This window comes from Cryptotermes secundus, unplaced genomic scaffold, assembly GCF_002891405.2.
Source record: "Cryptotermes secundus unplaced genomic scaffold, Csec_1.0 scaffold388, whole genome shotgun sequence".
In the NCBI taxonomy this organism is placed as follows: domain Eukaryota; kingdom Metazoa; phylum Arthropoda; class Insecta; order Blattodea; family Kalotermitidae; genus Cryptotermes; species Cryptotermes secundus.
Window position 1 is genome coordinate 570,623 of NW_019721765.1, and position 26,133 is coordinate 596,755.

A 26,133-nucleotide genomic window follows, 5' to 3' on the forward strand; every position below is an offset into this window, starting at 1 on the left:
AAGTACTGATTATATATTACCAATTCAACTAACTCCGTGGCATGTAGTCCGCAAGCGAACTATACCGACCGAGCGACCGCTGCCTGTCGACGAAGTTAGTGCCAACTTTAGCGGACAGAGGGTGTCACGTGGTCAGCGCAACGAATCCCCACGGCCATTAATCTCGGTTTTCTAGACCGGAGCCGCTATTTCCATGAAATAGCTCCTCAGTCATCCTCACGAGGCTGAGTGGATCCCGTTCCAGACCCGCTACTTCTCAAAAAATGTGGTAGCTCCGGGAATCGAACCCGGACCTCTGGATCTGTAATCAGGAACTCTGACCACTAGACCACAGAGGCCGTCTTGATATTGCCAATATAATGTTGGAAATATAAACCCTGACACAATAAGCTTTAGCATTCATAATTCTGAAAACAACTTTTAAGTGGTTGCTTTCTTACGTTAGTACGTACTCGTATGATGTTCGAGTTTGCCAGTGTCTCAGTATGAAGTAGAATCGTGAGTTCCGTTGAACTTTACGCTTGTTTCTTATTTTTCGTGTAATGGATGGAAGGCTGATGCCTAAAGTATTACACAGAGATGCAATCTCATTGAGAATACAATATTTGGGTGTCTACTCATTTACGGCGCTAATCAAAGCAGCCAGAAACCTATAAACAATGAATGGTACACGATCTCATATCTTATAATATATCATTAGCGCCATCCAGTGTGACTGATAAGGACTTTATCAAAACAAAAATTGCTATTACGGTACCAAAGATACAAATTATTATATCCTATAACAATCACACTGGGCTGCGTTAATAATCTTTTATGCTATTACTTGTGTGACGAACCAGAATGAACAAGTCAACTTTATCTTATATCTTGGTCAAAAAATGGTCTTCCAACATGAAAAAGTCAAATCAAAAGAATCTGTACAGCTATGTTGAATATATAAATCATATTCTACTATATGCTAGCAAATATAGCCTAGGATTAAATAATGTCAATATTAAACAATTCACATCCGTATTAAGTATCTCGGAAAGGCGGCGCCATAGCTCAAGCGGTTACTCGCTCGCTTCCCACCGCGGGGGCCCGGGTTCGATCTCGGGGTCTGATCAAGTGGGATTTGTGGTGGACAAAGTGACGCTGGGGAAGGTTTTCTCCGAGTACTTCGGTTTCCCCTGCCAATCTTCATTCTACCAATTGCTCCACAATCACCCTCACCTATCATCTGGGGCTGGTACAATAGGCCAGAAGTGGTCGCAGTACAAGGGACTTAGTCCCATCCCACTAGCAAAAAAAAAGTATCTCGGAACAAAGCATAACAAGCAAATGACCATCTCCATGAGATCGGGATAAGCATACCCAGGCTATGCGTGTTACTGGTAAAGGTAAAATGTAAGGTCCCTGTGCTTAACCACATAGATACAGTAAAACTTGGTTATAGCAACATCGGTTTCTGCGACACCTTGTCTATTGCGTCAAATATTCAATGGTACGAACTAATTCCTCATAAAGCAACTGTTTTTATACCTTGCTTAGTACGACATGCACAAATGCATCAACCTCGTATGTAACGTCATTTTCATTCCTGAATTTCTCTGATATGGACATTGAACGTAATTTAGAAAGTGTGTATTGGGCAAGTAACAGGAAACAGATGAAGATAACTGATTACTGTACTCGTATCTAGGTACAGTAAGGCACAACAATTGATGTAATCTACTGTAATTTGGTGAGTAGGCCTACCTTTAATATACAGTATTAGTGCGGTGTGTATTATCAGTGAAAAGCGCTGTAATATGTCTTTGATATTGCACATTTGGCAATTCCACGTTAATGTTACGTTAGTCTGTACTTAACTACGTATTTCACTAAAAAATGCAACATTTTAACTCGGTTTTTGGTAGATTTTTACGTGACTAACATAAGGCTACTGTGGAAGTGCCCATTTCGGTTACAACGACATTCGTTTATAACGACACTATTTTTAGGTCCCTTTGATGACGTTATAACCAAGTTCTACTGTATATAGATCCACATTTTCTTGACCTCGGCACTAGTTGGAGGCGATTGCTCAGCTTAACCCCGGGGAAAGACCCCCAATACCCATTGGATAGGAGGTTGGGTGGACCCCAGACTCGATCTGAATGACGTGAAGAAGAGAAAATTTTTGACCCTACTGGGACTCAAACTCCGACCCCTCGGTCGTCCAGCCCGTACAGTCGCCATACAGACTACGTTATCCCGGTTCATCGTTTTATCTCGTACCAAAACTTAAAGTTCCCATTTCGTGTTCACATATGAAGGCGTTTCAGTTTCCGAATCAATGAACAAAGACGAAACTGTGTGGACAATCGTAAGGAATTGCTGGTTTGAATAAAACAGAATTCGCATATCTGCAGGATCATCCCGAACATAGCGCGTAATTCCGAAACATGGCTTACGCCACTATAGCTGCACACGAGTGATACGGTTCGGTTTCTATATACAAAACGAAACGCATTAAAACAAGAGTATGTAAGGCAATAAACGGGTAAATTCGACGATTTTTTTCTTTGAAAATGTTTGGAAAGCTGTTAACGTTTATAATCTCGTTTACTTTAAAATGCCGTAAACAAGGTGTATATAGGCCTATACAAACATAAATATTATCGTTTTGAAACTGGTATTTCCTTTAGCAGGAATAACACATACCACAAATGATGGAAACGGGGGTTAAGGAAAACATTGCAACTACAAGACACGATGCTGAAGGGTAATTTATGCTAATCATATAACTAAGAATTTTTCTTGATTTATATAGTTCGCCTAATAAATGTTTTGATGTAGTAGAATAGAAAAAGTAGTCACAGATTACAGGATTTTAAATATTTAATTTATATTATAACAAATGTAAAACAATTTTATTATACTTTTAAATTATATTAAGTTACATAGGCTGCCGAGCATTCACAAACGTATTAATGCGCATTCTTCCTTTCCCCCCCCCTTGGCACTACAGCCCCAGTGGGCCTAGGCTTACCTCCTTGAACTTCTCCGTTCACTTCGGTTTTTCTAGATCTTACACATTCGGTAGGACTCCTTGGGCGGGTGATCAGCTCGTCGTAAGGCCTGTGCCTGTACATAAACACAAAAAGACGCACACAAACATCCATGCACTGAGTGGGATTCGAATCCACGATCTCGGCTTCCGAGCGAGCGAAAAGGCATTCATCCTTTACACTTTCTAAATAAAGAAATAAGTGAATGAATCAACATATTTCATGAGTAAGGGGTCTGCTGTCGTAACCAAAATTATAAAGAAAATAAATTTCGTCAGCTGACAAAGATTATCGACATTATGTTCATAAGTATTTGCCTCCAGAAGACAAAGGTCTCACAGTATAAACATATGTGAAGAAAATTTGCTCCGCAAAAGATGAACGCTGAAGTTCGGCAACGCCCTTCTATTTGATGATGGGGTACTGTGAATTCGCATTACGAAACAACCTCACACTGTGCCTTCCTTTAGCGAGTACACGAGATTACTAACAATGAACAAGTAACGTTACAGATGAGACAAAAGCATGACGTACTGGAGTGAGAGCTTGTACTCCAGAAGTTCGCTCTTCTCGTGTTATGATTTTCCTCAGTGACGAGGCCAAAACCAATATATGCGTAAAGATCTGCCACGTTTCTTTTCCCTTGTGTCAAACGCAACAATTATACCAGCACTGGACTTTAAAACGTGCCAGTGATAGCTCCACTATCGCGTTAAATTCCGCCGACCAGCAACTGTAAGCGTGGGTTTCTCAAAAGCCAAACGTCTCTGTAGTGTCTAGCATTGCTCTTCCTTGTCTGGAGAACCTGGTAACTGTAAGTTTGCGTTTCTCAAACGCCAAACGTCTCTGTGTAGTGTCTAGCATTGCTCTTCCTTGTCTGGAGAACCTGGTAACTGTAAGTTTGCGTTTCTCAAACACCAAGCGTCTCTGTGTAGTGTCTAGCATTGCTCTTCCTTGTTTGGAGAACCTGGGTTCCAATTTAGTCTCGCAGACCGGGTGAGAATTTCGTGGTTTGCCTCCTCCATGTCTACGCGTTTCCAGTGTCAATGTTCCAACGTTTCAGGTGCGCCAACACATCGGACTCTGTCCGTAAGTGTAATGTTAATACATTTGGCTATTTCACTATTGTAAGGTTACGCAACGTCAGAAGGTATCGTGAGCAAAAGGGCCATGGGAGGAGTCGTAGGCCCACTCTTCCGGCATTATTTTTAGGCACCACGAAACACCGCGTGATAATTGGATTCGATCTGAATATGAGTGCAAGGCAGTCCTGTTACCTACGCCACTTACTTGCTGAAATATGCTTAAACAGATTTTTTATAGGTGTTTGCGAAATTTCAATTTGCTTCCAGTGAAGGCAATATCATGTTCAGTGGGTTTTGAGCTGTCGGAATGCAGCAAAGTTACACAGCTCCGGCCAAGGTAACAGGATGAGTTATCTCGCATTTGAATTAATACGTCACTCCAATGAAACGCTGAAATGATAAAATCAAAGCTGTTCACCTCCAACTCTGTAAAAGGGAAAGGCATTGATAGCTGCAGGCTTACTTCTGATTAACAAAACCGATTTTAACGTAATGTCTGTCAGGTTGATCAGTTGTTATATTACCCAACTCCTACACACACTTCAGTATTTATTTCATACTCTTGTATAACTACGCACTCATTTTTGTAATTTTTAAACTTCTCCACTATGTGTCAAGACTGATTTTAGATTTTATACCGAACACTGAATAAACCTATGTGATTGCTGTATTTCAGACATCTTTGCTATTTAAGTGTCAAAGTTTGTTTCAACAAGAGGCTGGGGTCTGATATTACTAAGGGTAAAATTTCTTTTAACAAAATTATTTCTCTATTAAGGGTCACGCGGCAGCATAGTTGGTACTATGCTACAAGTCGGAAGGTCGCGGGTTCGATTCCCAATGAGGTCATTGGATTTATAATTGAACTAATCCTTCTAGCCGCACTATAGCCCCGGGGTTGACTCACTCTCTAACAGGAATCTTTCTGGGGGTAAAGGGCGGCCGGCGCTTAAGTCTGACGAACTCACCGCCATCTGTAAGCCGATTTTCTAGGAAATGTTGGAGCCTCGACGTCTCACAACCCTATGAGCCTCCACGGCCTGTTAGAGAGATAGTTTATTTATTTCCTTACTAATAATTTTTAGCTACATTTATATTTCTTAAGTGTTTTCAGAATGGAGTGTTAACAGAAATATAAAGACGAAGAGTAACACTCAAATTACGAACATAAAGAGCAGAACCTTTGAAATCTCGTGTTCGATGACGGAAAGACAGAAATGAAAATAAATCTAACAAACTAAAAAACTCCGTGGTTTTAGTCCGCAAGCGAACTATACCGACAGAGCCAAGGCTGCTTGTTGATGAAGTTGGTGCCAACTCTAGCGGATAGAGTGCGTCGCGTGGTCGACGCAACGAATCTCCACGGCCATTAATCCCGGTTTTCTAGACCGGAGCCGCTATTTCCTCGAAACAGCTCCTCAGTTATCCTCATGAGGCTGAAAGGATCCCGTTCAAGACCCACTACTATTCAGAAAATCTGGTAGCGACGGGAATCGAACCCGAGACCTCTTGATCTGTAGCCAGGAAATCTTAACTACTAGACCACAGAGGCGGTCCACTGCCTCCAATTAGTGGTCGATTTTCTAACAGATGCTAGTATTACACTAAGAAATTTCATTCTTTGGTTCGCTGGCTAACAAAGAGTTATAAGCTATATTAGAGATGATAAGAAGGGAAGTGGCCGTGGCATGTCTTAAGGTTCTACCTCGAGACTGACGCAGAGACTGATGGACACTGGGATCATAATTCGATGCCTCGAAATCTGTACCACATATCGTAAATATGTATCGAACCCCATTCGAGAGATTAAGTGAAGGGTAAGAGTTTAAGACAAAATATGGGAATATGACAAATGGGAGACAAAAAGCAGACCACCCAGGAACGGTTTCTTCCGAAAGAAATTGTATATGGAGCTCAGTGTGATATCGTAAAAGAAAAGCACAAACTTGGACCTTCCTGATATTGGTTTCAAGTTTCACTTTTACTTTTGGTTCAATGAAAGGAGCGATCCCAGAACGCCCAAAGTTATCCTGATTTCAGGAAGTACTTTCAGAATTACGATCTTGATGGAAGCATACGATGCCCTTCTGGAGAGTAACAAGTGGGAGGAGTGGGAGTATAAAGGCAGCAATAGTGACTGCAGTACGGTGTAGAAATAATTGCTGGCATAGAGAATTTTCGTTTCAAAGAAGGTGCGGCGGCAAGGAAATGAAATGTGTGTAGCGAGCGACCTCTTGAGGCGGCTGGAAAGTGGGCCGAGGAAAGCAACGTATTCATACAACGCTACATGCCAGTTCAGAGGTCATGCAGCAATCAACTGAGCAATTCCTAATATGTGACATACATAGTCACGATATCGTCCTTTGTTTCTTCGCAATTTGATTAATCATGTACCTTAAGCATACAACATTTGATTTAATATTAAAAATTCCGCAGTAGAGTAGTTGGTTGAGGCACTATGCTGCAAGCTGGAAGATCGAGGGTTCGATTCCCTGTGAGGTGGATTTCTTACGGAAATGAGTACCAGGAACATTCTTAGGGGGTGAAGGGCGGCCGGAGCGTAAGACTGACAACCTTACCGTCATTCTTGAGCAGACTGTCTAGGACAGTTTTTCTTAACCGCCGGTCCGCGGTCTAACAAAGGTTGGGAACCACTGGTCTAGAAGATATGCAAGCTTAGACCTCTCACACCCCTATGGGCCTTCACGGCCTCTTATAGGGGCAGCTTTACCACCTTTATTCCAGACTCCGCAGGTGAGTAGTAATATTCATACTTCCGACCTTTACATTAAGTGAATGTACTTTCTAACTTAAAAGATTAAAAAAATTGTAAAGGTTCTTCAGACAATAATGCGGAAGATTCGCGCCGATGCACGTAATTATACCATACCTCACTATACGAATTCAAGTGTGTACTGAAAACCTCAAAATTTTTAACAGGAACTTCGAAGTCCGTTCTCTGACAACGGCGCAAGAAATTGTCGCCCAACAGCAAGAGAATCAGAAGATACGAAAGTCCCTCAATGGACACCATCTCAACCCCCGAGCCTTATATGCTAGACTAAGCTTGCATACATCATCCCTCTGGGCCCAAATACTTTTCCAACTACACTGTACACGAACTCTGTTAATTGGCCGCGCCGTAACTCAGGCGGGTAGACGCCGTTTCCCACCGCGGCGGCCAGGCTTCAAATCCAGGTCAGGTCATGTGGGATTTGTTGTGGACGAAGTGGCACTGGGGCAGGTTTCCTCCGAGTATTTCGGTTTCCCCTGCCGATTCTCATCTCACAGACTGCTCCACATTCAGCATCATCTATCATCCGGGGCTGGTACAATAGGCCAAATAGTGGTCAACGTACCAAGTGGACTCAGTCTCACCCCAAGAAAATACAAATTTGTGGTGTCCCGCCACAGAACAGACTGCGTGGCGCAACCATTCAGAAATTATAACTTTTTCTTCTGTTTTTATATAACTCCAACTAACTGCCTACACAGAGCCGACATCTTCCTAGGAAGCGAACAGTCGCACTGTATGCCAATTCATTAGTAACAAGAAATGAGGATGAGTTTACATTATTCAGTTCCACACATTTGCATATCATCCTTAAATGAACCAAAGCAAAACACCATCCGTCCTATTAACATGAATAATATGCCGTGATAATTTGTTTTCTGCATGAAATAAATGCAGAGAATTCTGCTTCATGAATATACGTATTTAATATCGCACTTTAGGACTCTTTCTTATTGCTAGTGGGGTGGGACTAAGTCCCTTGTACTGCGGCCACTTCTGGCCTATTGTACCAGCCCCAGATGATAGGTGAGGGTGATTGTGGAGCAATTGGTGGAATTAAGATTGGCAGGGGAAACCAAAGTACTCGGAGAAAACCTGCCCCAGCGCCACTCTGTCCACCACAAATCCCACTTGACCAGACCCGGGATCGAACCCGGGGCGCCGCGGTAGGAAGCCAGCGACTAACCGCTTCAGCTAAGGTGCGGCCTTTTAGGACTTTTTACTGCACCTTATAGTACAATTGGAAGAACTGGCTATTACACACTGCGAAACAACAGAGTCATAAGCCGATTCTAATGGGTTCTGACAGTGGTCTATAACAGTGGTTCTCACCCTTTGTGAGACCGAAGCCCGGTAATTTTTTTTAATAAGACGAGGGCCAGTACCGGGCCGCGGCCCAACGGTTGAGAAACACTCGTCTATAACACCCGAGATTACTGGATTTTTAGAGCTGTCCATATTATAGTAATCTTAAGAACACAGTGTTTCAGATACTAGATCTGTTTCCGTCCTCAGGTGAGGGGTGGGAGACACCTACTCTGGTCCGTTAGAAAGAACTAACCTCAATCACTGGATTTACTGTAAAGGCAGTAAAGGAGTCTAGGGACTAAGGTTAGCTCTTTCTGACGGATAGAACAGACCTGAGGATGGAAACAGATCCAGTTTCCGAAACACTGTGTTCTTTAAAACACCGGAAGGTGGACAAAGTCCAAAAACCCAGTAATCCCGAAGAGCCACATTTCATAAAAATAAAGGCGAGTATGTTGGATTAAGGTACGGTAACCTGTTTACGTGCCGGTCACGGTAGCCGAGCGGTCTAAGGCACGTACTGTCTTCGCTCGCTCGGAAGCCGGGATCGTGGGTTCGAATCCCACTCAGGGCATGGATGTTTGTGTGCGTTTGTCTGTGTTTCTCTACAGGTAGAGGCCTTGCGGCGAGCTGATCACTCGCCCAAGGAGTCCTACCGTATGTGTAAGATCTAGTGAAACGGAGAGTTTCATGGAGGTAGGCCTAGGCCCAAATTGGGGCTGTAGCGCCACAGGAAAAAATCCTGTTTACGTATAGTTACGAGCATAAATCGTTGGAATTAATAATCCTCATGCAACAGTGTTGCATGTGAGAAAACTGCATAATGAGGAGCTTCATAACTTTTACTCTTCTCCAAGTATAATTAGAATGATCAAGTCAAGGAGGATGAGATGGACAGGTCATGTAGCACGAATGGGGGAGACGAGGAATGCGTACAGGATATTGGTGGGAAATCCAGAAGGAAAGAGACTACAGGGAAGGCCAAAGCGTAGGTGGGTGAACAATATTGGAATGGATCTTAGAGAGATAGGATGGGATGGTATGGATTGGATAGATCTGGCTCAGGATAGGGATCAGTGGAGGGCTCTTGTGAACATGGTTCGGGTTCCATAAAACGCTGGTAAATTCTTGAGTAGCTGCAGAATTGGCGGCTCCTCCAGAAGGGCTCAGCTCCTTGAGTAAGTAAGTAAGTAAGATTAATATATAAGACTCTTTCGCGGTCTCGTAATTACTGTTCAGCTGCCTGTCGACACAGCGTTTCTCACGACGTAAGACGAAATATATTGTAGATCAAAATTGAAATTTCCTTCACCTTTACTGCACAACAGCATTACAATTTAATAAATTCAAAGTACAGTTCTACTGTAAAATAAGACTAATTCCGTAGAAATTAAAGCCGATTGTTTAAAATGACATCCAAACAGAAGTCGGATCTCCTGTCACTAACCCAACTGAGGAGAGTCTTCGTTGAATAGATGACAGATACCCAGCTGGTGAGCCTATAGAAATCCCAAGGAAACCAAGGATTCATTTCCTCACTCACAAAGCTAAACCTATGTTTAATTAATTAACAGGAAATATGGATTTATGAGGGAGAGGAGGTATAAATATAAATCCATGTATGCTTAAACTTGGGCCCAGATGGAAGTGAGTGGTCAGCTTCACGTCCCGGTTACTTTACCCTTGGGGTAGTATCCTCGGTACCCTTCCGAAGGAAGACTGGATGGGTCCCAGAGCCGACCTGAATGCTATGCAGAAGAGAAAACCCTCTTATCCTCCCGAGAATCGAACCGTGAGTCTTGGACCGTCCAGCCCGTAGCCCGTGGTTATACCGACTGACGTATTACGGTTCTTCTGAGCACTAATCATGGGGCGGTTGTCGAATGAACATCGTGCACTTTTTGTTCAGATGGAAAGAATGCCGCCAGACACTCTACAGACAGCAATGGAGAATGTGAAAAAGCGAACAGAGGATTTTCTTTGCAACAGCGGTGGCCATTAATGGACATCATTGCGAAACGCTGATGACTGCAACATAAATGCTTTGATGTATGTTATGAAATTGTAATGACAATGTAAAAGGCAAAAAAAAAAAGGTACTCGTAAAGTTGTCCCTGCGCTTAATTAATTGTGCATCGCGCCATGAAGACGTATGTGTGAGTGGGGGTAAAGCTCCACCATTCATGACCTCGGTACCAAACGGAGGTGAGTGGTCAGCTTCATGTCCGGCCACTTTACCACATGGGAAAGAGCCCTCGGTACCCATTGAATAGGAGGCTGGGTGGGCCCCAGAGCTAGTCTGGACGGTCTGGACCGTCTGGACCGTCTGGACCGTCTGGACGCTGTAGAGTAAAGAAAAGTCTCTTGTCTNTATGGGAAAGAGCCCTCGGTACCCATTGAACAGGAGGCTGGGTGGGCCACAGAGCTGGTCTGGACCGTCTGGACGCTGTAGAGTAAAGAAAAGTCTCTTGTCTTTGCCGGGAATCAAACCCCGATTTACACGCTCGTAGCCCATTACCATACAGATGGTTTGTAAAATAGGAGTTTATCTTTAAAACTGGTAACAGATTTTGTCCGATCCTGTATTATTCTTTCATCTTCGCCTAATTATTCCAAGTGGTCTCATAACTTCCAGGTTTCTCCGCTAAAATTCTCACCTCTTCCATGTATGCTACATGCTCTGCCAAAGTCATTCTCCTCGATTTGATTATTCAAATATTTTATGAAGAGTAAAATTCACGAAGTTCTTTCCAATATCCTGTTGCTTCCCCAATTTTATGTCCAAGTATTCCACTCGGTATCCGGTTCATAAACTCCTATAATCTATGTTTCTTCTTAGGGCAAGTGTCCAAGTTTCACACACATACAATACAACAGTAACAATATATCACAGTTTTTTAATATTTTAATCTTTATATTTTTAGATTCTGGGAGGATACTATTAAATTGAATTTAGAGCTAAGATAGCTCAGTCGGTATAGCGACTGGCTACGGGATGGACGACGGAGGGGTCGGATTTCGAGTCCCGTAGGGTCAAGAATTAAAGCGTCTGGGTCGTGAAGACGACCACTCACCATCAGCTAGTGCCGAGGTCAAGAAAATGTGGATCTATACATCCACTCTCCCATACACCTTCATGGCGTAGTGTTTAACTAGTTAAGCACAGGAACGACTTTACGTTAGGAGAAATAGGATGAGGTGGTATGGACTGGATTTATCTTGTTCAGGACAGAGACCAGTGGACGGCTGTTGTGGACATGGTAACGAACCTTCTGGTTCCACAACATTTTGGGAAATTCTTGAGTAACTGAGCGAGTGGCGGCTTTTCATGAAAGGCTCAGCTCCATGGAGTTAATTACACGTAGTTAGAATGGAGACAGAAGATGGGACTCTCAGCTTGATGACAGCAAGTATTTCCCGAATGTAATCTGTTCTTATGTCTTCATGAATGTAATTTTTATTTTTCACTGTAGTTTCAAAACAGTTCTTTGTTATATAACCTGGAGAGGCGCAAGAAGAAGTAACAGAAGTGAACGAAAAATATCATTTTTGTTTTGCAGGTACGTAGGGCGTAGCGTATCACTAGTATTCAGATATAGGAGACGACCTCTGCTGCACTGTTCGACAGAAGACCCAGTCCTAACAAGGGAAGATAGCATTACAAACTACTCTGGAAAAAGTAGACCCTTATCTGGGATAACAAAATAAACACATTTCTGCCAAAAATTAGTTGCAAGGAAAATAACCGAATTACAAAATAACAATGGAAAGATTTGTGAATATGAATACAAGTATTTAGACGGTGTGTAATATATGTGTTGAGGGGAATATTTCGACCGAAGAGGGATGAAGTGACAGAAGGTAGGAGATGACTGCATAATGAGGAGCTTCATAACGTGTACTGGTCTCCAAGTATAATTAGAATGATCAAGTCAAGGAGAATGAGAGGGGTAGGGCATGTAGCACGAATACATATAGGATATTGGTGGGAGAGCCAGAAAGAAAGAAACAACCGAGAAGACGAATGCGTAGGTGTGTGGACAATATTAAAATGGATCTTAGAGATGTAGAATGGGGTGGTATGGATTGGATTGGTCTGGCTCAGGATAGGGATCAGAGGAGGGCTCTTGTGAATACGGTAATGAACTTTCGGGTTCCAGAAAATCCTGGGAAATTCTTGAGTAGCTGCACAATTGGCAGCTCTTCAACAAGNGTATTAAAATGGATCTTAGAGATGTAGAATGGGGTGGTATGTATTGGATTGATCTGGCTCAGGATAGGGACCAGAGGAGGGCTCTTGTGAATACGGTAATGAACTTTCGGGTTCCATAAAATGCTGGGAAATTCTTGAGTAGCTGCACAATTGGCAGCTCTTCAACAAGGTCTCAACTCCATAAGTAAGTATGTATACTTTCAAACGACCACTCTCTCTCCGAAACCAAATCATAGATTCGACAGTGCATTCAAATCTACACATGTCTTGCTGTTTTCCTAGTTTTAAAAGGTTATGCGGCATAATGAAAATTCTAATTTCACAAAGACTCTGTGGTCTACCTTTAGCAGAACAGGTATAAGGTACAGACTGCCCACTGGGAAATAGAAATTGACAAGAAGTTGCGTTATTATCAGGCCCACCATCTTGTTCTCATGTTAGGGGCAATCAATGCCCCGGCAGGGAGGTATAGAAAGTGAAACCAAGCTAATCGCAGTGCAGATTACATTAGCAATTGCGAAACAAACAAAACAGAGAAGAAAATACCAATAATACGTATGTACCGTCTCTCTTATCCAGGTCACATGTTGAAATGTCAAAAGGTAGAGATGCTTGCAGTTTGTTATTAATACATGGACAGTGTAGGAAAGCAACTTTCACTGGGTTCAGAGGTGGCCTAAGCACAACGTTCGCCTTAACGCATAAGGCAATCGTGTCATGTGAAAAGGGAATTACACGTGCACAAGTTACATAGGCTACATAACCAACATGAAAACGGGTTTCTTCCGATTCCAGTGTTCATAAATCATGTTATTTGCATCGTCTGCCGGTGTTCACACAGTCGGCCTCCATGTGGCCCAATTGCAACACGCACATGTAAATTTGTTTTTTTCTGAATTAGAAACTTCGCTAATGCAAACGGACGTTCAGACTTCAATTTCTGGAACTTCTGGCGCTAAGATCGACTATCCTGACCGATATATTCACACGTATCGGAATTCTGGAAAGGTAACGTTATCACCGTGTTTGATTAATTAAGCACCATGCTATGAAGACGAATGAGCAAATGGAGGTATAGCTCCACTATCCTTGATCTCTGCTTCACTCCCCGACCGCTTTTTTTTTTCCTTGTCACTACAGTCCCAGTGGGCCTAGGCCTACCTCCATGAACTTCTCCGTTCACTTTGGTTTTTCTAGATCTTACACATTCGGTAGGACTCCTTGGGCGAGTGATCAGCTTGTCGCAAGGCCTCTACCTGTAGACAAACACAGAAAAACGCACACAAACATCCATGCCCTGAGTGGGATTCGAAACCACGATCCCGGCTTCCGAGCGAGCGAAGACAGTGCANATCGACCTATCCCGAATTTTTCCTTCTATGTGCTTTCCAATTAGTTACATATTACCTTATATTATTTCTGTATGGTCAAACAATTAATTAACTATATTTCTGTCTCCTCTTACTTACTTATTTACTTATGGAGCTGAGACCTTCTTGAGGAACCGCCAATTCTACAGCTACTCAAGAATTTCTCAGCAGTTTATTGAACCCGAAGGTTCATTACCGTGTTCACAAGAGCCCCCCCACTGGTCCCTATCCCGAGTCAGATAAATCCAATCCATACCATCCCATCCTATCTCTTTGAGATTCATTTCTGTCTCCTCACTGATCTAAACCAGCGTTTCCCAAACTTTTCCACGTGACAATACACTGAAGTATACCTCACAGCATACAAAAGCACGTACCGTTGTGGTGTGTATGTACCGATGTAGGGTCCTATACGTGTATGCATAAACAGATCAATTATCTTCATATTGTTTTTCATCCATCACTAGGCTTTCCTCATTGTCATGTACTAATCAGAGAGAAAATTATTTTACGAACAAGTACTAAATCACGAAAAGTAAAGAAAAACTATTAAGATTAAAGCAAGTTAAAGTGGTGGGAGGCCACGCCGTGGCTCAGGCGGTTAGTCGCCGGCTTCCCACCGCGGCGGCCAGGTTTCGAGCCCAGGTCAGGTCATGTGGGATTTGTGGTGGACAAAGAGACACTGTGGTAGGTTTTGTCCAATATTTCGGTTTCCTCTGTCAATTCTCATTCCACCAAATTCTCCATCATCATAATCATCCGGGGCAGGTACAATGGGTCAATCAGTGGTTGCCGTGCCTAGTGGACCCAGTTGGACTCCACCGCCCCTCACTAAGCGAATTAAAAATAAATTAGTAGCCGGCTTCCTACCGTGGCGGCCTGAGTTCGAGCCCAGATCAGGTCACGTGGGAATTGTGGTGGACAAAGTGGCACTGTGGCAGTTTTCTTCCGAGTACTTGGGTTTCCCCTGCCAATTCTCATTCCGCCGACTACTCCACAATCATCGTCTGCCATACGGGGGCCGGTACAGTAGGCCAAACAGTAGTCTCACCCCACCCCAAGAAACTAAGGTAAAGTTGTCATGTGCTCAGCTAATTAAGCATTGCGCCATGAAGGCGTATGGGGAAGTGGTACAGTAAGAGATATACAGGAAAATAAGAACAATGAAAATATAACTCTGAAACATGTAATTAAAATAGAACATCATATATACACATGTATATATATGTAAATAGACGTTTATACATCAAGACAGCAACAATTTAATAAGAGTAGCACTAGGAATGACATGATGAAACACGGCTGAACAAAATCTCACGGCATCACTACACTGTTAAATGAGGCCTATGTACAGAAATGCATTCGAATTCAAACACATCGTGACGCATTGGTGATAAGCACTGTTTGTCAAAGAATGGCCCCTTGGCTAAGCGGACTTTCAACAGACGTGACATAAAAAGACTGTACTTGTGACCTAATACGATACAAAAAAAATCCAGATGGCACGGGTTTTTTTTTTTGTTTCTTTTCCTGTATCAGTAAATGAGACAGGTTCGTGAAATCTTGGCGAAAGCGCGGAAAGAATTAATGGTCAACTTGTTAGAGCACAAGTAAACACTGAACGTACCCACAATATTTCTGATGGCTTATTCTTATTCTTCCGGCTCCCCCTTCCCCCAAAAATAGAAATAAATGATAACGACCACTTTATACTTGACCACTAAAACACTATTTCATTATCTGCATTAATCGTAAACTAAGCTGCGAATGTAAGATTTGAGGCTTTCACGGCGGTGACTATGAAGAAAGCAGTCTTCTGGGAATTGGCACCGTGTATATGTGGTGTTAACCGACGTTTCGGAGGAACGTATCGCCTCCATCTTCAGGGTAGAAGAAAAAATATAAGAAATCTGCAAGCGAAGAGCCCGTGAGAAACGGTAAAAGCAGACTGCTACCCTGAAGATGGAGGCGATACGTTCCTCCGAAACGTCGGTTAACACCACATATACACGGTGCCAAATCCCAGAAGACTGCTTTCTTCTAAGTTGCGAATGTTGATACGAAGACTTCTGGACTGAGCAGCAGATCATCTAGTAAATAAGAAACAATCCCAAAGAATACATCGTTTAAAGTTACTTTGATCAAGATCGTACACAGGTTAACAAAGTTCTTCTTCAGCAGCTAACGGTCGATTGGTTGCCAAGAAACTTCCAGCCCTTCACGGAACCCAAATGTTATTTCAACGCTTACAAACGTAGGTTACTAGTTCCTGTACTTAGCCATGAGAAAAAAGTTTTATGCCCTATTCTATTCTGTCTCTATAGCCCTTTGTTGGGGTTTGGCCGTTTTTTCAGTTTTTTAATCTATACACAGTAGGTAGTTCTCCTTGGACGGGGGATCAGCCCGTCGCAAGACTTCTACTTACACACAGAACAACACAAACACAGAATAAACGCACACAGACATCCGTACCTTGAGTGGGATTCGAACCCAAGACCCCAACGTTTGAGCGGGCGAAGACAATTCATAGCTTAGACCGTGTGGCCACGCAGTCTTCTACGCCCGGCACGGACATAAGGAAAGCGATACATTCATCACAGATAAGATTGTGTTGTGTGTTCAGAAAATCTGAAAAATCCTTCTTTAGCTTCATGTTTAAACGTGGTTAAATCTTTGTCAGCACTAAGCGAGGCTGGAATGTAACTGGATAACTAGCTTTGGCCAATCGATTCTGACTTTGCAAGTTTCGCATGAAAACGGATTCGTCACGTTCGGATTTTTGTTTTCTTTTCCTGCCTCTCTCGTGATCTTCCTTACATTTCTACCTCAGCAACAGAGTATCCCTTATACTGTGCTTACGAATATTGCGTAAAATAGTATACACAAATGCTTATTTCTATGGCAATTGCCAATGAAGATTTCTTCTTCTAGTCCTCAAAATCACAAACAGTTTCTACTTTTAGTAATCTCAAACAACTCACCTGCTGCAAGCTTTACTGCTTCATTTAACTACACTTTATCGGCCAGCAGCAAACTCCTGAGAGCCTGTAAAAAAACAATAGACCATGTGACTTCAGCAGCAAATATGAAACAAATTAGGATCTTAAACCAACCGTGCTTATCGCTTGAATGGCTCCACTATAATCCCCATGAATTTCCATCCAATGCTAGAGAAGAAACATAACGAATAATACGGTCACGTGTTGGGAATTTTGTGCGTGACTAATAAGACGGGGGTTTGGGGTTGTATGATTGAATTCATTGACACGCAATACACTCCAATCGGAACTACAGGCATTTTGAGCGCTAACGCTGATCTACACGCTTTATAGTTCACCGCTGCACACGCACTACGATTCTCAGTCTGCACTAGTCGTATCCAGGTAACGGATTTATAACAATCTCACTGTCACGTCAAATCACCCATGAAGTCTTCTCTTCACAGACTAATTAATTCTTGTCATTATTCTGCAACTGCCAATTCCGAAGACTCGACTCAATTCAACTGCGTTGCTCCCAAGGTCATATTCTGGCAGGCTGGTGTCTCGAAATTCGACTCCTCTTCTTTATAACCACTTTGCACGGATCACGCAGAAAACACAGTCCATTGTAGTGAAGGCAAGTTTACCGAGTCGTTGCCTAGCAATGAAAATCTATTTTGACTTAACTATTCCGGTTTTCAGGAGTCATGTCACAATATTTTACATACAAAATGGTTGTTATTATTATTCTTATACTTAACGTAGCTACTTCCAAGCCCCAAGGCTGCATGGTGTGCAACAGTATCGAAAAATTATCACGAACAGCAGCTAGGCAAGCAAGGATTTGAACGGAGACTGTCGTGGTCCATTTGAAGCCACTTCCTCACCAGTTGTCTGGAAAGACTGAGGAAAACTACGGAGAGATCAGTCTCAGAAGCGCAATTAACGTGGCCGAGATTCGAATCGGTAACATCCAGTAAGTCGTACTGAGGTTTCAATTCCACATCTTAACAAGTTCCGTGAACGTTCCTGGGGGTCTTACTGACGTCTACCTGCTAGGCGAGGCCCAGGAAGATTGATCCACAAGACCTCGACCGCTCACCCCCTTGGCTCTGTCCAAATACGCTGTTGTCAAGTCTTCCAGTCTTCAATTACTGAGGTGCAGAAAAATTAGCTTCCGTGTCTTACAATGTTTAAGATTGAAGAGGAAAGGGGTTTCCATTGAAAACCCAACAAAGAAAGGGTAACAGTATGAAGTATTTAATGTAGACCTCTCATCAATTCCCATAACCTCTTCATGCCTCCTTTCTTAACTTCATTTTTTCACTTATATCCTTTCCTATCGTTCCTTATCAGCCAATTCATTTATTCGTTTGGTATTCACAAACTGTCGACAGCATAACAGACGTTCTGTACTCAACATATGAAAATCATGTTTAAGTAATTTATTAGTCAAAAACGGGGCACGCGGTAGCGTAGTTGGTTGAGGCACTATACTTCAAGCCGGGAGATCCGGGTTCGAGTCTCGATGTGGATTTTTCAATTTACCTAATCCTTCCAGCCGGACTATGGCCCTGGGGTCGACTCAGACCCTAACAGAAATGAGTACCAGGAATTTTTCCTAGGGTGTAAAGGGCCAACGGTGCATAAGGCTGACAACTTTACAGCAATCTGTGAGCCGACTCTCTAAATAATGTGGAAACCTCGACGTCTCACAACCCTATGGGTCTCCACGGCCTGTTAAAAGGATAGCTTTACTTTTTTATTAACTTGTACTCTTCTCCAAGTATAATTAAATGATCAAGTCAAGGAGGATGAGATGGGTAGGGCATGGAGCACGAAGGGGGGGGGGATGAGGAATGCATATAGGATATTGGTGGAAAGGCCAGAAGGAACGAGACCAATAGGAAGACCACGACATAAGTGGGTGGACAATATTAACATAAATCTTAGAGAGATAGGATGGGATGGTGTGGATTGGATTGATTTGCCTCAGGATAGGGATCAGTGGAGGGCTCTTGTGAACACGGTAATGAACCTTCGGGTTCCTTAAAATGCTGCGAAATTCTTGAGTATCTGCAGAACTGGCGGCTCCTCAAGAAGAGCTCAGCTCCATGAGTAACTAAGTAAGTATATGGAGAAACGTATGTAAAGCAATACAGATCATTATGTGCAAGTTGACGTACATAGAATGTAGAAAATTATAAACGCTGATTTAAGAGACTCGGTATGAAGTATTAAAGTGCATTTGTTGTCTAAGTCGTCGTTTAAAATATAAGAAAAAGCAACACTTTGATTTTCATATAACAGTTGTTTACTTTTGACTTCAAAGTATTTAAATGCCTCAAATGTTACACTACTTAGTTCCGTGATATTTACAAAGGTTTCGCGTAAAAACGTAAATCCATTGTCACAGATTAATTCGCCCAACAAAATTCGTACCACTTTTCTTCCTCTATTGCTCCTGAAACCTTCGACACAATGAATTCCTTTAATCAGATTCAAAATTACGCGACGCATGTGAACATTCAGAACTCCCATATCCTGGTGCTCGGCCTCACCCCACGGCTGTAAGCGCTATCGATCCAACAGGAAGTTTTCAACTGTTGACAGCCGTTATGATTCAGACATAAACTAATGCAGTATTCATAAGCGATTCGTTATGAATTCTTTGGACATATGACGCACAAAGGAAGTAGGGGATGAAGGGAATTATATGACGTGGAACTTCGTGATTTGTAAGATTACAGGCAAGCTAGAGGGAGAACAGTTAGTTGACAAAACCAAGAAACTTAAAATTGGCTGAACATGTAACTCGTATGGGAGAAGTTAAAATGCATATGTACTTGTTCTGGGGGGGGGACTTTGGAATATGCCATATCGAAGAACAAGAAGGCGACGGTAAGATAACATTAAGATAGATCTTACGAAAGTAAGGAAGAAGTAGTGACTAAGATAAGACATAACTGAGTCCTGAAGGTAATATAATACTAAGATTTCCAGTTTCTATTTCCCACACAGTATTATTGTCATGGAGACTAAAGCCGGAAAGATTAGATGGAACATGGAGGAAGAGTGAATTCGCACAAAGCTTTGTGTCGGAAACCCTCAAGGAAAAGAAAATGTTTGGGGCATATAAGACTAGATTAGATTTCTAGGTCAAAATTAAAATGAATTTTGTAGAAACTGAGGTTTTATTATCTAAACTGAATACTACTCGCTCAGAATATGGCCCAGCAGCTTACATTTGTAAACGTGGCAATGAACTTTCAAGTTCCACGAAGATCAAAAAAAAAATTTTTTTTCTGAATAACAATTACAGGTTCACAGGAGATCATGTACCACGCAGTAAGCTCAGGGAAGATTTGAGTGTGTGAGGTGGATGTAAATGGCTCAGGATCATATCCTATGACAGGCTTCGGTATTGACAGTATTGAGCCTTCAGGTTCCAGTGCCAGAGTTGGATTTGATTACATGGAGTTTCAGGGACAAAGAATAATTATCGTTTTTACTGATTTGAAAATCTGTGCCAAGGAAAATGTAGATCCTTTGTAAGATTTATTATGGCTTTTTAAGCAACTGGTTTATAAGCTCATCGGCATTATGAGTATTTACCTATTTAAGAATGTTTTAACCCCTTTACTCCTGAATTTTAACTCATTAACACTTAAAATTCAGTTACTATCTCATAGAATTGGGGCACGCGGTAGCGTAGTTGGTTAAGGCACTATGCTACAAGCCAGAAGATCGTGGGTTAGAGTCCCAATGAGGTGGATTTTTTAATTGACCTAATCCTTCAAGGCGCACTATGGCCCTGGGGTCGACTCAGCCTCTGACAGAAACAAGTACCAGGAAACTTCCTTGGGGGGTTAAAGGGCGGCCGGTGCGTAGGGGTAACAACCTTACCGCCATCTGTGAACCGACTGTCTAGAAAATGTGGGAGCCTCGACGTGTCACAACCCTGGGGGTCTTCAAGTCCTGTTACAGGGATAGCGTTACCTTACCTCACAGAATAACCAATGTGCCTCCATCATAAAGATAAACTAATTACTGTTGTTTGTTGGGGGGGGGTGTTCATTGTGAGAACTGCAAGAGTTCCCTAACATATTCTGTGGGCAAAATGCAGAAATTTTAGTGTTAAAGAATGTGGCACATATGGCAACACCTTTAAAAGAGTTACACATATTATTCGCTGAATCAATACAGTAATTAATTTAATAAACGTAGCCCAAGGAAGTACATTTGTGTGCTTGGAGGCCTTCACAGCCACAAGCGATACCTGGAAGTGCATAACGACTATACTCTTTTGATTATGGGCAGGCAGATATGATAACCATGCTGCCGTTGATTATTTAAATCTCATAAGGAAGTCTAAAAAAACGAGGAAATGGGCTTCTGGTAAAATGAAGAGTTCCATTATTTATTGTTGATTAGCACCTTAATAACACGTCTGTGTTCATTACGCGATAAACCAGCGCCATTATTTTCAATCACAAGCAGATCGTTTCGTGGGCAGCGGTCAAGCGTAACGCACTGTGGTTCAGCAGCAGTCAGAGGCAGGGGCAGGGGCAGGAGGATGGACAGAAACATTCCCGACAGAAATTGAGTGACATGTATAAGAAACGAAGTTTCGGGAAGATCTGATAGCCTACTTTCTTTAATAAGACAAGGACTGCATAGAAAAGACGCTTCCAACAATTCTTCTTTTCTACGGGAACATCTGTACCGAGTTGTTACGTAGCAACGACGTTGGGATACACACAACCACACATTCTCCTTTGGTAAGACACAAACCGTACAGAAAATGACTCGTCCAACAACTTTTCTGTTGTTGCGTATATCTGTTGTAGCGGGAATGTCTTTACTGAGCCGTTGCTTAGCACGGAAAGAATACAACTGACCGAGCCGTTGCATTGCAACGATAGGAGTGATTCACATACAGACACAGAATAATGGGAGGGACTTATGAAATACGCCGTTGAAATGGCCTCAGTTGCCATGATATACACACCAAGTTACTTACATATTTGAAGAAAGCAGTCTTCTGGGATTTGGCATCGTGTATATGTGGTGTTAACCGACGTTTCGGAGGAACCTATCGCCTCCATCTTCAGGGTAGAAGAAAAAATATAAGAAATCTGCAAGCGAAGAGACCGTGAGAACCGGTAAAAGCAGAGGTGCCAAATCCCAGAAGACTGCTTTCTGCATAGTCACCGCCGTGAAAGCCTCAAATTTTACATACATACATATTTGTTTAGGCATTCAGAAGTCACTGGGGAGGGGGGGAATCACAGAGACACAGACAGGATGGAGATCGCATAAGCTTACTCTAGGAAAGTAGGTTAAAAACGATCAAGAAGGAGGAGCATATTATTGAACAATGAGAAATAGGCCTAGAAGTGTACATGAATGTACATGGAATTGGAAGTAAAGTTAAGGAAAAAATTAATAATTTATTAGCAAAATAAACGGAAAACCAGAAAAACAGTAAAGGCAGGTAATACGATAATAACTCTGTGCTGAATATTCACTGAGAAGATAACAGTCATTCAACTGGTCAAGCGTCGCCTGCCTCCTATCATGACGACCCAGGTTCGATCCAGGTCATAAGGGATCTATGGTGGCACGGAGATTGGTTTTCTAAGTGTACTTCGGTTTCCCATTTATAATTAGGCCTTCCAGGTGGTCTGTTCCTTCAGGTTTTCTGTATAAAATTTTATATTAATTAACAATCTCCCCTAATTATTCTACAGGTCTCGCAAAATCTAATGTTCCTTGATTTCTTCATCCTAATGATATTTCGGCAAGATCACAAATTATGGAGTTCCTGATCATGTAATTTTCTTCATTCTCATATTAATTCCTCTCTTATGTCAAAAGAACACCATTAATAAATTTCTGACTAGCACTTGATCTGCGTTATCTCGCTAGGGATCAGTGAATATAAGAGTTAGACTGTAGTTTTGTATACATTACATTAATCTTTAGGATCTCGGATATGAGACGAGTTATATACCCAAATATAATGAAAATGAATAAAGACATTCCTTCGCCGTGTCCAAGTAACTCGCCATGGAGATCTGGGTGCAAAGATATCTGAAAAGATTGCACATGTCCAATAAATCTCGTAAAAATGGAGAAGTAAATACTGAAATCAATCAAAAAAGTATTGGCATATAAACCTGCAGACTAAGATGGATTTAGCGGGGAGTCACAAGAAAAATAAACTTTTATGAAACGATGAACTAAGTATATGCCTCGAGCAAAACTGTTGGAGAACAACAACGGTAGAAGAAATGGGACGGAACTCATTGGATCTGCATACTGAAGAGATCGCAGGACAGTGAAGTGAACCCAACACGCAGAGAATGCATGTTGCAGCTATTAGACATGCAATTCATGTAATACGGGACAGGCGATTTCCACTTTCACTAGGTACTTTCTATTGAGGCTGCTATTTTATCACTGCATGTCTACGGGACGTCTATACAAAAATATGCGGATGTGTTTGAAAGAGAACACATCATCAGAACAGCTGTAAAGTTAAGTAGCCCATTCAAAACACTTCACAGGAACACTATGTCACATACTAGGGGAAGCTTAACCAGGGTTTAATTTGGGGCATGTTACGAAAATCAACATACAGGTATGTTCTTTTGCACAGATTCATATATCTAATGTTATTTAAAAACATATTAATCTCGGTAAAGGTAAACAAAGGTTAAGCTACACCTCTAACAGGCCGTGAAGGCCCATAGGATTGTGGGACGTTGAGGCTCCCACAATTTCTCTAGACAATCGGCTCACAGACGGTGGTGAGTTGTCAGCTTTACGCGCCGACCGCTCTTAACTCCCAGGAAGATTCGTGATATTAATTTCTGTTAGAGGATGAGTCGACTCCAGGGCCATAGTGCGGCTGGAATGATTAGATCAACTGAAAAACACCACCTAATCGGGACTCCAACCAGCGACCTTCCGGGTTGTAGCATAGTGCCTCAACCAAGTACGCTACCGCGTGCCCCCAACATCTTATCAAATTCAGTTTTGGAGAACAATGGACATAGAAATAAGAACCAAAAAGGAATTATATTTATATATAGCCTTTTATGTAAAACATACATACACTGAAGGCTGAAAATGGCTGGACTCTCTCAGCGCAACCTCTCTTATCCTAATGCCAACACTGGGTTCAAGTTTATTCCTCATTTTCAGAAACTGAGTCTCTAAGTAGACATGCTGAACAAGAAAAGAAACTTCAGTAAACATAAATCGATTTTTGCACTACAAAAAATTCTGTCGCGTAGTAATCAGATGGAGAGAGAGAGAGAGAGAGACCAGGATTTTATGTTGGTACAAGACTGTCTTATGCTATGCATTGTTTATGGACTACAATTTTCAAGTTTTTATTTTTCGAAGTTGAAATTATTTTCTACCTTACATGCAACTGATATTACAGACCAAATTTCAAACATTTAAAAGCTGAAAGTTTTATCATTTCTTTAGCTGAAGGTTCATAATAATGTACGGCCTGTAATAGTTTTATTTCTTTGCGCAACTTACACCAATACGTCATAACCGCTTAAATACAACAACTGAATGAGTGACCGTGTCATAGGTGGACACCGGTAACAAATACAGAGCTTTACATTATGTGTTGTTTATTTTAACCTGTTTTCTTAGCACAGATACTATTCTCCAACCATGTAAACTTCCTTCACAAGCCTACACTAAGAATAAGACGCGGTTTTCCATAAAAGCCTGTATGAATTTCACAGTGGGAGCCGGGATAGCGTAGTCGGTATAGCGTAGTCGAAGTTCGAGGGCCGGTAGGGTCTAGAATTTTTTCCACTTCGTCCAGACCGGCTCTGGGGACCACCCAGTCTCCTATCCAATAGGCACCGGGGGCTTTTCCCCATGGGTAAAGCGGCCGGGCCGTGAAACTGACCATTCACTTCCAACTAGTGGCGAGGTCAAGAAAACGTGGATATACTCGTATACATCCACTCCCCACACGCCTTCATGGTGTAGTGCTTAATTAGTTAAGCACAGGGACAACTTTACCTGTTTTTACGTTTATTAATTTCACAGAAGAGGAGTTTTGCTGCGAAGTTGTCGCAGATGACCGGATCGAGTCCTGCCACTGCCTTGAGGATAGGGCATCAATTGCTCCACTACACAAAATATTATACACAGACACAGTAACATAAATTAATGCGAAAATAAATTTAATGATTTTAGTTCAGCTTGAAAGTTCTCCTTTCTTCCTGACGGAGTGTATGAACGCGTGCGTTCGTGCGCGTGCTGCCGCTTGCGTGCGTGGAGCTCATGGAGCTGAGCCCTTCTTGAGTTGCCGCCAATTCTGCAGCTACTCAAGAACTTCCGAGCTTCTTATGGAACCCTTGGGTTCATTACCGTGTTCACAAGAGCCTTTCACTGGTCCCTATTCTCAGCCAGATCAATCCAATGTATACCAATGCATCCTGTCTAAGATCCATTTTAATAATGTCCACCCACCTACGTCTTGGTCTTCCCAGTGGTCTCTTCTGAGTTTCCCACCAATATCCTATATGCATTCTTCTTCTCCCACTTGTGATATACGCCCTGCCCACCTCATCCTCCTTGAATTGATCATGCTAATTGTACTTGGATAACAGTACAAGTTACGAAGTTCAGTTCACGTAATTAAGCTGGCTTATGCCATTTAACGTCACTGCATCAAGTACTTACTTTATACACAGCCCATATGCTATAAAATAAGTGAATCGTGGAGTGCATTAAGTGAAAATTATGTACCACAAACTAAATCTACACTGTTCACCCATGGCAACCAAACGAACACAGAACCGAACCAAGGAGGGTGAGGCAAGACGTAATTAACACTTACCACACTGAAGTAAAATTCGACAATTCGAAGAACGCCCTTGAATGTTTGAAATGCAAACATCGACATCTTCATATGCAGGTGTTAACTTTATAACTATAGACATCCTTATCACAAAGCATATAAGGACATCGTGTGGTCCACATACCGGATGTGACACGCCTAGCATTCTCATGTGACTTGCATATAATCTTCATACGTACGTTCGTAACTACATCTTGTACATTTTGAAACACCCATTGTTTCGCGGGCCTGGACTGAAATGTACGAAAACCTGAGATAAGATTTGGAACCTATATAAAGATAAACCAACTAAGAGAACTATTAATCAGATTTTGTTGTGACAGAATGGTTATAACTAGAACAAACATACAAATTATTTAATGTCATTATCCTGCACGTGACTACAAGGTTAAAATTCCATCATACAATCCTGTTAAAGGTATTCTCTTCATTTACGCCATCG

The 26,133-nt window shown here is 42.0% G+C and overlaps 1 protein-coding gene across 2 annotated transcripts in view; it reads right to left on the reverse strand.

Moving 5' to 3' along the window:
• LOC111875687 (latrophilin Cirl) overlaps positions 1–26,133 on the reverse strand; it is a 1,027,517-nt gene that overhangs the window by 568,634 nt on the left and 432,750 nt on the right. For both annotated transcript variants that reach the window (XM_033750172.1, XM_033750173.1), the window contains one exon: positions 16,787–16,850. The gene's annotated coding sequence lies outside the window, so the exon portion shown is untranslated. The remainder of the gene's footprint in view (positions 1–16,786; positions 16,851–26,133) is intronic.